The sequence below is a fragment of the Ranitomeya imitator genome, chromosome 4 (assembly GCF_032444005.1).
Source record: "Ranitomeya imitator isolate aRanImi1 chromosome 4, aRanImi1.pri, whole genome shotgun sequence".
In the NCBI taxonomy this organism is placed as follows: Eukaryota; Metazoa; Chordata; class Amphibia; order Anura; family Dendrobatidae; genus Ranitomeya; species Ranitomeya imitator.
The window spans coordinates 621280291-621292750 of record NC_091285.1 but is presented as its reverse complement, the minus strand read 5'-3'; the positions used below and the strand labels follow the sequence as shown (position 1 = coordinate 621292750).

At 38.2% G+C, this 12460-nt stretch overlaps 16 non-coding genes across 16 annotated transcripts; all 16 read left to right on the top strand.

The window, feature by feature from the left end:
- The first annotated feature begins 259 nt into the window (after positions 1-259).
- TRNAI-UAU (transfer RNA isoleucine (anticodon UAU)) lies at positions 260-352 on the top strand. Its single transcript is given in 2 exon segments — positions 260-297; positions 317-352. It is a non-coding gene; the product is annotated as a tRNA-Ile (tRNA).
- A 447-nt stretch (positions 353-799) lies between these two features.
- On the top strand, positions 800-872 carry TRNAR-CCU (transfer RNA arginine (anticodon CCU)). Its single transcript has one exon. It is a non-coding gene; the product is annotated as a tRNA-Arg (tRNA).
- A 1392-nt stretch (positions 873-2264) lies between these two features.
- Positions 2265-2337, top strand: TRNAR-CCU (transfer RNA arginine (anticodon CCU)). Its single transcript has one exon. It is a non-coding gene; the product is annotated as a tRNA-Arg (tRNA).
- Positions 2338-3359: 1022 nt separating this feature from the next.
- TRNAI-UAU (transfer RNA isoleucine (anticodon UAU)) lies at positions 3360-3452 on the top strand. Its single transcript is given in 2 exon segments — positions 3360-3397; positions 3417-3452. It is a non-coding gene; the product is annotated as a tRNA-Ile (tRNA).
- A 447-nt stretch (positions 3453-3899) lies between these two features.
- Positions 3900-3972, top strand: TRNAR-CCU (transfer RNA arginine (anticodon CCU)). Its single transcript has one exon. It is a non-coding gene; the product is annotated as a tRNA-Arg (tRNA).
- Positions 3973-4824: 852 nt separating this feature from the next.
- TRNAI-UAU (transfer RNA isoleucine (anticodon UAU)) lies at positions 4825-4917 on the top strand. Its single transcript is given in 2 exon segments — positions 4825-4862; positions 4882-4917. It is a non-coding gene; the product is annotated as a tRNA-Ile (tRNA).
- A 447-nt stretch (positions 4918-5364) lies between these two features.
- Positions 5365-5437, top strand: TRNAR-CCU (transfer RNA arginine (anticodon CCU)). The gene has a single exon. It is a non-coding gene; the product is annotated as a tRNA-Arg (tRNA).
- An 852-nt stretch (positions 5438-6289) lies between these two features.
- On the top strand, positions 6290-6382 carry TRNAI-UAU (transfer RNA isoleucine (anticodon UAU)). The gene is given in 2 exon segments: positions 6290-6327; positions 6347-6382. It is a non-coding gene; the product is annotated as a tRNA-Ile (tRNA).
- A 447-nt stretch (positions 6383-6829) lies between these two features.
- Positions 6830-6902, top strand: TRNAR-CCU (transfer RNA arginine (anticodon CCU)). Its single transcript has one exon. It is a non-coding gene; the product is annotated as a tRNA-Arg (tRNA).
- Positions 6903-7754: 852 nt separating this feature from the next.
- Positions 7755-7847, top strand: TRNAI-UAU (transfer RNA isoleucine (anticodon UAU)). Its single transcript is given in 2 exon segments — positions 7755-7792; positions 7812-7847. It is a non-coding gene; the product is annotated as a tRNA-Ile (tRNA).
- A 447-nt stretch (positions 7848-8294) lies between these two features.
- On the top strand, positions 8295-8367 carry TRNAG-CCC (transfer RNA glycine (anticodon CCC)). Its single transcript has one exon. It is a non-coding gene; the product is annotated as a tRNA-Gly (tRNA).
- Positions 8368-9219: 852 nt separating this feature from the next.
- TRNAI-UAU (transfer RNA isoleucine (anticodon UAU)) lies at positions 9220-9312 on the top strand. Its single transcript is given in 2 exon segments — positions 9220-9257; positions 9277-9312. It is a non-coding gene; the product is annotated as a tRNA-Ile (tRNA).
- A 447-nt stretch (positions 9313-9759) lies between these two features.
- Positions 9760-9832, top strand: TRNAR-CCU (transfer RNA arginine (anticodon CCU)). Its single transcript has one exon. It is a non-coding gene; the product is annotated as a tRNA-Arg (tRNA).
- An 852-nt stretch (positions 9833-10684) lies between these two features.
- TRNAI-UAU (transfer RNA isoleucine (anticodon UAU)) lies at positions 10685-10777 on the top strand. Its single transcript is given in 2 exon segments — positions 10685-10722; positions 10742-10777. It is a non-coding gene; the product is annotated as a tRNA-Ile (tRNA).
- Positions 10778-11224: 447 nt separating this feature from the next.
- On the top strand, positions 11225-11297 carry TRNAR-CCU (transfer RNA arginine (anticodon CCU)). The gene has a single exon. It is a non-coding gene; the product is annotated as a tRNA-Arg (tRNA).
- Positions 11298-12149: 852 nt separating this feature from the next.
- On the top strand, positions 12150-12242 carry TRNAI-UAU (transfer RNA isoleucine (anticodon UAU)). The gene is given in 2 exon segments: positions 12150-12187; positions 12207-12242. It is a non-coding gene; the product is annotated as a tRNA-Ile (tRNA).
- The last annotated feature ends 218 nt before the right edge of the window (positions 12243-12460 follow it).

Below are 12460 nucleotides of genomic sequence, written 5' to 3'. Positions count from 1 at the left end.
TCATTGCAGCAAATGTACGTGCGCATTTCCAGATCCAAAAAAAAACAGGATGTTTGAGTCTAAAATGACCCGGCGTCCAGTGTCTAAATTTCTCATTTTCATTTTTAATAAAGATCGTGATATGGTAAAATATATATTGTCAAACATTATAATAAAATCTTAGAAACCTGTTGTAAGCAATCATTAATTTTCTGAAGAACTATCCCATTTCATTTTTTTTTTCTTATAGAATGTATGTCGTAGGGGGTGTGCCCAGTCGGCTCCAGTGGCGCAATCGGTCAGCGCGCGGTACTTATAAAGCAGTAACTGTCGAGTGATGCCGAGGTTGTGAGTTCGACCCTCACCTGGAGCATTCTATTCTTGCCTTCGTTTTGTATTTTTTACTACTGAAGTCGTTGAAACGGTTCATGATCTAGTGCCAAGATTAAGAGAGAAATTTCAACGAGATATTTGTTGTTTAAGTTTTTGTATTTTTAAAAATTGCCGCAGGTTGGACAAGTCTACTGAGTCCCACCGTAATCTGGTGTCATAATTGAAAGGGAAATGTGGAAGCTATCTATTTAGTTTTTCAGGCTTCTGGTAGTCCAATAAACTTTCCATCATCGGCATTAGTAACGTACAGTGACCCGACAAAGTTAGCCCTGGCTCTCTTGTAAAATAAAGATGCATGTGCATTCGGACGGTTTGTTTCAATTTGGAGTTCAAACTTACAAGATCGTTCGTGATAACTCAATCAAAATTGAGTGCTGCACTCTTGTGGTAACCAAAAAAAGTCTAGATTTTTAAGCTACTCCATCAAGCCCCAGTGGCCTAATGGATAAGGCACTGGCCTCCTAAGCCAGGGATCGTGGGTTCAAGTCCCATCTGGGGTGCTTGTTGATTTCCCTTTCCGACAGCTTCTCATGGAAGTTTGATGGTGCATGTGTAAACCGTTCTCCTTGTCTTGTTTCTTCGTAAATTAGTTCTTGCAAACCTCTACCCTTTACAACGATCCTTTCCATGTACTGAGAGAAGCGTTAACACGCAATTGTGTGGCGGAAAAATATTGCATCTTAATTGTTTTCATCTTATCTTCATTTATGACCCAAATAACAAAGAGTATATTTTCTAAGATATGGTTATGCTTTCAACCACACAATATTTGCAAAGATCAAAAGAAAAAAATTATAATTGAAAAAATGTAAACGGTTTTTGAAACATTTTGGACAATGTTCTTTTTTTCATATCATGTTCTTTCTTACAAAACAAAATGAGAGTAATCTTTCAATTTTTACCCTGGCCATTGGGAACATTTTGGACTCAAACATCCTGCCGTTCTACTAAATATCAGAGGTATGGTTACAAAGACTGACAACACCTCTGTACGCAGCTGTTAACACAGGATCTAGGAATCACAAAAGGTGATGTCACAGATGACCCTGCAGCCCCTGAATTCAGAAGAATTTTTTATATCGTCAATGTCTGTTCATTGCAGCAAATGTACGTGCGCATTTCCAGATCCAAAAAAAAACAGGATGTTTGAGTCTAAAATGACCCGGCGTCCAGTGTCTAAATTTCTCATTTTCATTTTTAATAAAGATCGTGATATGGTAAAATATATATTGTCAAACATTATAATAAAATCTTAGAAACCTGTTGTAAGCAATCATTAATTTTCTGAAGAACTATCCCATTTCATTTTTTTTTTCTTATAGAATGTATGTCGTAGGGGGTGTGCCCAGTCGGCTCCAGTGGCGCAATCGGTCAGCGCACGGTACTTATAAAGCAGTAACTGTCGAGTGATGCCGAGGTTGTGAGTTCGACCCTCACCTGGAGCATTCTATTCTTGCCTTCGTTTTGTATTTTTTACTACTGAAGTCGTTGAAACGGTTCATGATCTAGTGCCAAGATTAAGAGAGAAATTTCAACGAGATATTTGTTGTTTAAGTTTTTGTATTTTTAAAAATTGCCGCAGGTTGGACAAGTCTACTGAGTCCCACCGTAATCTGGTGTCATAATTGAAAGGGAAATGTGGAAGCTATCTATTTAGTTTTTCAGGCTTCTGGTAGTCCAATAAACTTTCCATCATCGGCATTAGTAACGTACAGTGACCCGACAAAGTTAGCCCTGGCTCTCTTGTAAAATAAAGATGCATGTGCATTCGGACGGTTTGTTTCAATTTGGAGTTCAAACTTACAAGATCGTTCGTGATAACTCAATCAAAATTGAGTGCTGCACTCTTGTGGTAACCAAAAAAAGTCTAGATTTTTAAGCTACTCCATCAAGCCCCAGTGGCCTAATGGATAAGGCACTGGCCTCCTAAGCCAGGGATTGTGGGTTCAAGTCCCATCTGGGGTGCTTGTTGATTTCCCTTTCCGACAGCTTCTCATGGAAGTTTGATGGTGCATGTGTAAACCGTTCTACTTGTCTTGTTTCTTCGTAAATTAGTTCTTGCAAACCTCTACCCTTTACAACGATCCTTTCCATGTACTGAGAGAAGCGTTAACACGCAATTGTGTGGCGGAAAAATATTGCATCTTAATTGTTTTCATCTTATCTTCATTTATGACCCAAATAACAAAGAGTATATTTTCTAAGACAGGGGTCCCCAACTCCAGTCCTCAAGGCCCACCAACATGTCATGTTTTCAGGATTTCCTTAGTCTTGCCCAGGTAATAATTGCATCACCTGTGCAATGCAAAGGAAATCCTGAAAACATGACCTGTTGGTGGGCCTTGAGGACTGGAGTTGGGGACCCCTGTTCTAAGATATGGTTATGCTTTCAACCACACAATATTTGCAAAGATCAAAAGAAAAAAATTATAATTGAAAAAATGTAAACGGTTTTTGAAACATTTTGGACAATGTTCTTTTTTTCATATCATGTTCTTTCTTACAAAACAAAATGAGAGTAATCTTTCAATTTTTACCCTGGCCATTGGGAACATTTTGGACTCAAACATCCTGCCGTTCTACTAAATATCAGAGGTATGGTTACAAAGACTGACAACACCTCTGTACGCAGCTGTTAACACAGGATCTAGGAATCACAAAAGGTGATGTCACAGATGACCCTGCAGCCCCTGAATTCAGAAGAATTTTTTATATCGTCAATGTCTGTTCATTGCAGCAAATGTACGTGCGCATTTCCAGATCCAAAAAAAAACAGGATGTTTGAGTCTAAAATGACCCGGCGTCCAGTGTCTAAATTTCTCATTTTCATTTTTAATAAAGATCGTGATATGGTAAAATATATATTGTCAAACATTATAATAAAATCTTAGAAACCTGTTGTAAGCAATCATTAATTTTCTGAAGAACTATCCCATTTCATTTTTTTTTTCTTATAGAATGTATGTCGTAGGGGGTGTGCCCAGTCGGCTCCAGTGGCGCAATCGGTCAGCGCGCGGTACTTATAAAGCAGTAACTGTCGAGTGATGCCGAGGTTGTGAGTTCGACCCTCACCTGGAGCATTCTATTCTTGCCTTCGTTTTGTATTTTTTACTACTGAAGTCGTTGAAACGGTTCATGATCTAGCGCCAAGATTAAGAGAGAAATTTCAACGAGATATTTGTTGTTTAAGTTTTTGTATTTTTAAAAATTGCCGCAGGTTGGACAAGTCTACTGAGTCCCACCGTAATCTGGTGTCATAATTGAAAGGGAAATGTGGAAGCTATCTATTTAGTTTTTCAGGCTTCTGGTAGTCCAATAAACTTTCCATCATCGGCATTAGTAACGTACAGTGACCCGACAAAGTTAGCCCTGGCTCTCTTGTAAAATAAAGATGCATGTGCATTCAGACGGTTTGTTTCAATTTGGAGTTCAAACTTACAAGATCGTTCGTGATAACTCAATCAAAATTGAGTGCTGCACTCTTGTGGTAACCAAAAAAAGTCTAGATTTTTAAGCTACTCCATCAAGCCCCAGTGGCCTAATGGATAAGGCACTGGCCTCCTAAGCCAGGGATTGTGGGTTCAAGTCCCATCTGGGGTGCTTGTTGATTTCCCTTTCCGACAGCTTCTCATGGAAGTTTGATGGTGCATGTGTAAACCGTTCTCCTTGTCTTGTTTCTTCGTAAATTAGTTCTTGCAAACCTCTACCCTTTACAACGATCCTTTCCATGTACTGAGAGAAGCGTTAACACGCAATTGTGTGGCGGAAAAATATTGCATCTTAATTGTTTTCATCTTATCTTCATTTATGACCCAAATAACAAAGAGTATATTTTCTAAGATATGGTTATGCTTTCAACCACACAATATTTGCAAAGATCAAAAGAAAAAAATTATAATTGAAAAAATGTAAACGGTTTTTGAAACATTTTGGACAATGTTCTTTTTTTCATATCATGTTCTTTCTTACAAAACAAAATGAGAGTAATCTTTCAATTTTTACCCTGGCCATTGGGAACATTTTGGACTCAAACATCCTGCCGTTCTCCTAAATATCAGAGGTATGGTTACAAAGACTGACAACACCTCTGTACGCAGCTGTTAACACAGGATCTAGGAATCACAAAAGGTGATGTCACAGATGACCCTGCAGCCCCTGAATTCAGAAGAATTTTTTATATCGTCAATGTCTGTTCATTGCAGCAAATGTACGTGCGCATTTCCAGATCCAAAAAAAAACAGGATGTTTGAGTCTAAAATGACCCGGCGTCCAGTGTCTAAATTTCTCATTTTCATTTTTAATAAAGATCGTGATATGGTAAAATATATATTGTCAAACATTATAATAAAATCTTAGAAACCTGTTGTAAGCAATCATTAATTTTCTGAAGAACTATCCCATTTCATTTTTTTTTTCTTATAGAATGTATGTCGTAGGGGGTGTGCCCAGTCGGCTCCAGTGGCGCAATCGGTCAGCGCGCGGTACTTATAAAGCAGTAACTGTCGAGTGATGCCGAGGTTGTGAGTTCGACCCTCACCTGGAGCATTCTATTCTTGCCTTCGTTTTGTATTTTTTACTACTGAAGTCGTTGAAACGGTTCATGATCTAGCGCCAAGATTAAGAGAGAAATTTCAACGAGATATTTGTTGTTTAAGTTTTTGTATTTTTAAAAATTGCCGCAGGTTGGACAAGTCTACTGAGTCCCACCGTAATCTGGTGTCATAATTGAAAGGGAAATGTGGAAGCTATCTATTTAGTTTTTCAGGCTTCTGGTAGTCCAATAAACTTTCCATCATCGGCATTAGTAACGTACAGTGACCCGACAAAGTTAGCCCTGGCTCTCTTGTAAAATAAAGATGCATGTGCATTCGGACGGTTTGTTTCAATTTGGAGTTCAAACTTACAAGATCGTTCGTGATAACTCAATCAAAATTGAGTGCTGCACTCTTGTGGTAACCAAAAAAAGTCTAGATTTTTAAGCTACTCCATCAAGCCCCAGTGGCCTAATGGATAAGGCACTGGCCTCCTAAGCCAGGGATTGTGGGTTCAAGTCCCATCTGGGGTGCTTGTTGCTTTCCCTTTCCGACAGCTTCTCATGGAAGTTTGATGGTGCATGTGTAAACCGTTCTCCTTGTCTTGTTTCTTCGTAAATTAGTTCTTGCAAACCTCTACCCTTTACAACGATCCTTTCCATGTACTGAGAGAAGCGTTAACACGCAATTGTGTGGCGGAAAAATATTGCATCTTAATTGTTTTCATCTTATCTTCATTTATGACCCAAATAACAAAGAGTATATTTTCTAAGATATGGTTATGCTTTCAACCACACAATATTTGCAAAGATCAAAAGAAAAAAATTATAATTGAAAAAATGTAAACGGTTTTTGAAACATTTTGGACAATGTTCTTTTTTTCATATCATGTTCTTTCTTACAAAACAAAATGAGAGTAATCTTTCAATTTTTACCCTGGCCATTGGGAACATTTTGGACTCAAACATCCTGCCGTTCTACTAAATATCAGAGGTATGGTTACAAAGACTGACAACACCTCTGTACGCAGCTGTTAACACAGGATCTAGGAATCACAAAAGGTGATGTCACAGATGACCCTGCAGCCCCTGAATTCAGAAGAATTTTTTATATCGTCAATGTCTGTTCATTGCAGCAAATGTACGTGCGCATTTCCAGATCCAAAAAAAAACAGGATGTTTGAGTCTAAAATGACCCGGCGTCCAGTGTCTAAATTTCTCATTTTCATTTTTAATAAAGATCGTGATATGGTAAAATATATATTGTCAAACATTATAATAAAATCTTAGAAACCTGTTGTAAGCGATCATTAATTTTCTGAAGAACTATCCCATTTCATTTTTTTTTTCTTATAGAATGTATGTCGTAGGGGGTGTGCCCAGTCGGCTCCAGTGGCGCAATCGGTCAGCGCGCGGTACTTATAAAGCAGTAACTGTCGAGTGATGCCGAGGTTGTGAGTTCGACCCTCACCTGGAGCATTCTATTCTTGCCTTCGTTTTGTATTTTTTACTACTGAAGTCGTTGAAACGGTTCATGATCTAGCGCCAAGATTAAGAGAGAAATTTCAACGAGATATTTGTTGTTTAAGTTTTTGTATTTTTAAAAATTGCCGCAGGTTGGACAAGTCTACTGAGTCCCACCGTAATCTGGTGTCATAATTGAAAGGGAAATGTGGAAGCTATCTATTTAGTTTTTCAGGCTTCTGGTAGTCCAATAAACTTTCCATCATCGGCATTAGTAACGTACAGTGACCCGACAAAGTTAGCCCTGGCTCTCTTGTAAAATAAAGATGCATGTGCATTCGGACGGTTTGTTTCAATTTGGAGTTCAAACTTACAAGATCGTTCGTGATAACTCAATCAAAATTGAGTGCTGCACTCTTGTGGTAACCAAAAAAAGTCTAGATTTTTAAGCTACTCCATCAAGCCCCAGTGGCCTAATGGATAAGGCACTGGCCTCCTAAGCCAGGGATTGTGGGTTCAAGTCCCATCTGGGGTGCTTGTTGATTTCCCTTTCCGACAGCTTCTCATGGAAGTTTGATGGTGCATGTGTAAACCGTTCTCCTTGTCTTGTTTCTTCGTAAATTAGTTCTTGCAAACCTCTACCCTTTACAACGATCCTTTCCATGTACTGAGAGAAGCGTTAACACGCAATTGTGTGGCGGAAAAATATTGCATCTTAATTGTTTTCATCTTATCTTCATTTATGACCCAAATAACAAAGAGTATATTTTCTAAGATGTGGTTATGCTTTCAACCACACAATATTTGCAAAGATCAAAAGAAAAAAATTATAATTGAAAAAATGTAAACGGTTTTTGAAACATTTTGGACAATGTTCTTTTTTTCATATCATGTTCTTTCTTACAAAACAAAATGAGAGTAATCTTTCAATTTTTACCCTGGCCATTGGGAACATTTTGGACTCAAACATCCTGCCGTTCTCCTAAATATCAGAGGTATGGTTACAAAGACTGACAACACCTCTGTACGCAGCTGTTAACACAGGATCTAGGAATCACAAAAGGTGATGTCACAGATGACCCTGCAGCCCCTGAATTCAGAAGAATTTTTTATATCGTCAATGTCTGTTCATTGCAGCAAATGTACGTGCGCATTTCCAGATCCAAAAAAAAACAGGATGTTTGAGTCTAAAATGACCCGGCGTCCAGTGTCTAAATTTCTCATTTTCATTTTTAATAAAGATCGTGATATGGTAAAATATATATTGTCAAACATTATAATAAAATCTTAGAAACCTGTTGTAAGCAATCATTAATTTTCTGAAGAACTATCCCATTTCATTTTTTTTTTCTTATAGAATGTATGTCGTAGGGGGTGTGCCCAGTCGGCTCCAGTGGCGCAATCGGTCAGCGCGCGGTACTTATAAAGCAGTAACTGTCGAGTGATGCCGAGGTTGTGAGTTCGACCCTCACCTGGAGCATTCTATTCTTGCCTTCGTTTTGTATTTTTTACTACTGAAGTCGTTGAAACGGTTCATGATCTAGCGCCAAGATTAAGAGAGAAATTTCAACGAGATATTTGTTGTTTAAGTTTTTGTATTTTTAAAAATTGCCGCAGGTTGGACAAGTCTACTGAGTCCCACCGTAATCTGGTGTCATAATTGAAAGGGAAATGTGGAAGCTATCTATTTAGTTTTTCAGGCTTCTGGTAGTCCAATAAACTTTCCATCATCGGCATTAGTAACGTACAGTGACCCGACAAAGTTAGCCCTGGCTCTCTTGTAAAATAAAGATGCATGTGCATTCGGACGGTTTGTTTCAATTTGGAGTTCAAACTTACAAGATCGTTCGTGATAACTCAATCAAAATTGAGTGCTGCACTCTTGTGGTAACCAAAAAAAGTCTAGATTTTTAAGCTACTCCATCAAGCCCCAGTGGCCTAATGGATAAGGCACTGGCCTCCCAAGCCAGGGATTGTGGGTTCAAGTCCCATCTGGGGTGCTTGTTGATTTCCCTTTCCGACAGCTTCTCATGGAAGTTTGATGGTGCATGTGTAAACCGTTCTCCTTGTCTTGTTTCTTCGTAAATTAGTTCTTGCAAACCTCTACCCTTTACAACGATCCTTTCCATGTACTGAGAGAAGCGTTAACACGCAATTGTGTGGCGGAAAAATATTGCATCTTAATTGTTTTCATCTTATCTTCATTTATGACCCAAATAACAAAGAGTATATTTTCTAAGATGTGGTTATGCTTTCAACCACACAATATTTGCAAAGATCAAAAGAAAAAAATTATAATTGAAAAAATGTAAACGGTTTTTGAAACATTTTGGACAATGTTCTTTTTTTCATATCATGTTCTTTCTTACAAAACAAAATGAGAGTAATCTTTCAATTTTTACCCTGGCCATTGGGAACATTTTGGACTCAAACATCCTGCCGTTCTCCTAAATATCAGAGGTATGGTTACAAAGACTGACAACACCTCTGTACGCAGCTGTTAACACAGGATCTAGGAATCACAAAAGGTGATGTCACAGATGACCCTGCAGCCCCTGAATTCAGAAGAATTTTTTATATCGTCAATGTCTGTTCATTGCAGCAAATGTACGTGCGCATTTCCAGATCCAAAAAAAAACAGGATGTTTGAGTCTAAAATGACCCGGCGTCCAGTGTCTAAATTTCTCATTTTCATTTTTAATAAAGATCGTGATATGGTAAAATATATATTGTCAAACATTATAATAAAATCTTAGAAACCTGTTGTAAGCAATCATTAATTTTCTGAAGAACTATCCCATTTCATTTTTTTTTTCTTATAGAATGTATGTCGTAGGGGGTGTGCCCAGTCGGCTCCAGTGGCGCAATCGGTCAGCGCGCGGTACTTATAAAGCAGTAACTGTCGAGTGATGCCGAGGTTGTGAGTTCGACCCTCACCTGGAGCATTCTATTCTTGCCTTCGTTTTGTATTTTTTACTACTGAAGTCGTTGAAACGGTTCATGATCTAGCGCCAAGATTAAGAGAGAAATTTCAACGAGATATTTGTTGTTTAAGTTTTTGTATTTTTAAAAATTGCCGCAGGTTGGACAAGTCTACTGAGTCCCACCGTAATCTGGTGTCATAATTGAAAGGGAAATGTGGAAGCTATCTATTTAGTTTTTCAGGCTTCTGGTAGTCCAATAAACTTTCCATCATCGGCATTAGTAACGTACAGTGACCCGACAAAGTTAGCCCTGGCTCTCTTGTAAAATAAAGATGCATGTGCATTCGGACGGTTTGTTTCAATTTGGAGTTCAAACTTACAAGATCGTTCGTGATAACTCAATCAAAATTGAGTGCTGCACTCTTGTGGTAACCAAAAAAAGTCTAGATTTTTAAGCTACTCCATCAAGCCCCAGTGGCCTAATGGATAAGGCACTGGCCTCCTAAGCCAGGGATTGTGGGTTCAAGTCCCATCTGGGGTGCTTGTTGATTTCCCTTTCCGACAGCTTCTCATGGAAGTTTGATGGTGCATGTGTAAACCGTTCTCCTTGTCTTGTTTCTTCGTAAATTAGTTCTTGCAAACCTCTACCCTTTACAACGATCCTTTCCATGTACTGAGAGAAGCGTTAACACGCAATTGTGTGGCGGAAAAATATTGCATCTTAATTGTTTTCATCTTATCTTCATTTATGACCCAAATAACAAAGAGTATATTTTCTAAGATGTGGTTATGCTTTCAACCACACAATATTTGCAAAGATCAAAAGAAAAAAATTATAATTGAAAAAATGTAAACGGTTTTTGAAACATTTTGGACAATGTTCTTTTTTTCATATCATGTTCTTTCTTACAAAACAAAATGAGAGTAATCTTTCAATTTTTACCCTGGCCATTGGGAACATTTTGGACTCAAACATCCTGCCGTTCTCCTAAATATCAGAGGTATGGTTACAAAGACTGACAACACCTCTGTACGCAGCTGTTAACACAGGATCTAGGAATCACAAAAGGTGATGTCACAGATGACCCTGCAGCCCCTGAATTCAGAAGAATTTTTTATATCGTCAATGTCTGTTCATTGCAGCAAATGTACGTGCGCATTTCCAGATCCAAAAAAAAACAGGATGTTTGAGTCTAAAATGACCCGGCGTCCAGTGTCTAAATTTCTCATTTTCATTTTTAATAAAGATCGTGATATGGTAAAATATATATTGTCAAACATTATAATAAAATCTTAGAAACCTGTTGTAAGCAATCATTAATTTTCTGAAGAACTATCCCATTTCATTTTTTTTTTCTTATAGAATGTATGTCGTAGGGGGTGTGCCCAGTCGGCTCCAGTGGCGCAATCGGTCAGCGCGCGGTACTTATAAAGCAGTAACTGTCGAGTGATGCCGAGGTTGTGAGTTCGACCCTCACCTGGAGCATTCTATTCTTGCCTTCGTTTTGTATTTTTTACTACTGAAGTCGTTGAAACGGTTCATGATCTAGCGCCAAGATTAAGAGAGAAATTTCAACGAGATATTTGTTGTTTAAGTTTTTGTATTTTTAAAAATTGCCGCAGGTTGGACAAGTCTACTGAGTCCCACCGTAATCTGGTGTCATAATTGAAAGGGAAATGTGGAAGCTATCTATTTAGTTTTTCAGGCTTCTGGTAGTCCAATAAACTTTCCATCATCGGCATTAGTAACGTACAGTGACCCGACAAAGTTAGCCCTGGCTCTCTTGTAAAATAAAGATGCATGTGCATTCGGACGGTTTGTTTCAATTTGGAGTTCAAACTTACAAGATCGTTCGTGATAACTCAATCAAAATTGAGTGCTGCACTCTTGTGGTAACCAAAAAAAGTCTAGATTTTTAAGCTACTCCATCAAGCCCCAGTGGCCTAATGGATAAGGCACTGGCCTCCTAAGCCAGGGATTGTGGGTTCAAGTCCCATCTGGGGTGCTTGTTGATTTCCCTTTCCGACAGCTTCTCATGGAAGTTTGATGGTGCATGTGTAAACCGTTCTCCTTGTCTTGTTTCTTCGTAAATTAGTTCTTGCAAACCTCTACCCTTTACAACTATCCTTTCCATGTACTGAGAGAAGCGTTAACACGCAATTGTGTGGCGGAAAAATATTGCATCTTAATTGTTTTCATCTTATCTTCATTTATGACCCAAATAACAAAGAGTATATTTTCTAAGATATGGTTATGCTTTCAACCACACAATATTTGCAAAGATCAAAAGAAAAAAATTATAATTGAAAAAATGTAAACGGTTTTTGAAACATTTTTGACAATGTTCTTTTTTTCATATCATGTTCTTTCTTACAAAACAAAATGAGAGTAATCTTTCAATTTTTACCCTGGCCATTGGGAACATTTTGGACTCAAACATCCTGCCGTTCTCCTAAATATCAGAGGTATGGTTACAAAGACTGACAACACCTCTGTACGCAGCTGTTAACACAGGATCTAGGAATCACAAAAGGTGATGTCACAGATGACCCTGCAGCCCCTGAATTCAGAAGAATTTTTTATATCGTCAATGTCTGTTCATTGCAGCAAATGTACGTGCGCATTTCCAGATCCAAAAAAAAACAGGATGTTTGAGTCTAAAATGACCCGGCGTCCAGTGTCTAAATTTCTCATTTTCATTTTTAATAAAGATCGTGATATGGTAAAATATATATTGTCAAACATTATAATAAAATCTTAGAAACCTGTTGTAAGCAATCATTAATTTTCTGAAGAACTATCCCATTTCATTTTTTTTTTCTTATAGAATGTATGTCGTAGGGGGTGTGCCCAGTCGGCTCCAGTGGCGCAATCGGTCAGCGCGCGGTACTTATAAAGCAGTAACTGTCGAGTGATGCCGAGGTTGTGAGTTCGACCCTCACCTGGAGCATTCTATTCTTGCCTTCGTTTTGTATTTTTTACTACTGAAGTCGTTGAAACGGTTCATGATCTAGCGCCAAGATTAAGAGAGAAATTTCAACGAGATATTTGTTGTTTAAGTTTTTGTATTTTTAAAAATTGCCGCAGGTTGGACAAGTCTACTGAGTCCCACCGTAATCTGGTGTCATAATTGAAAGGGAAATGTGGAAGCTATCTATTTAGTTTTTC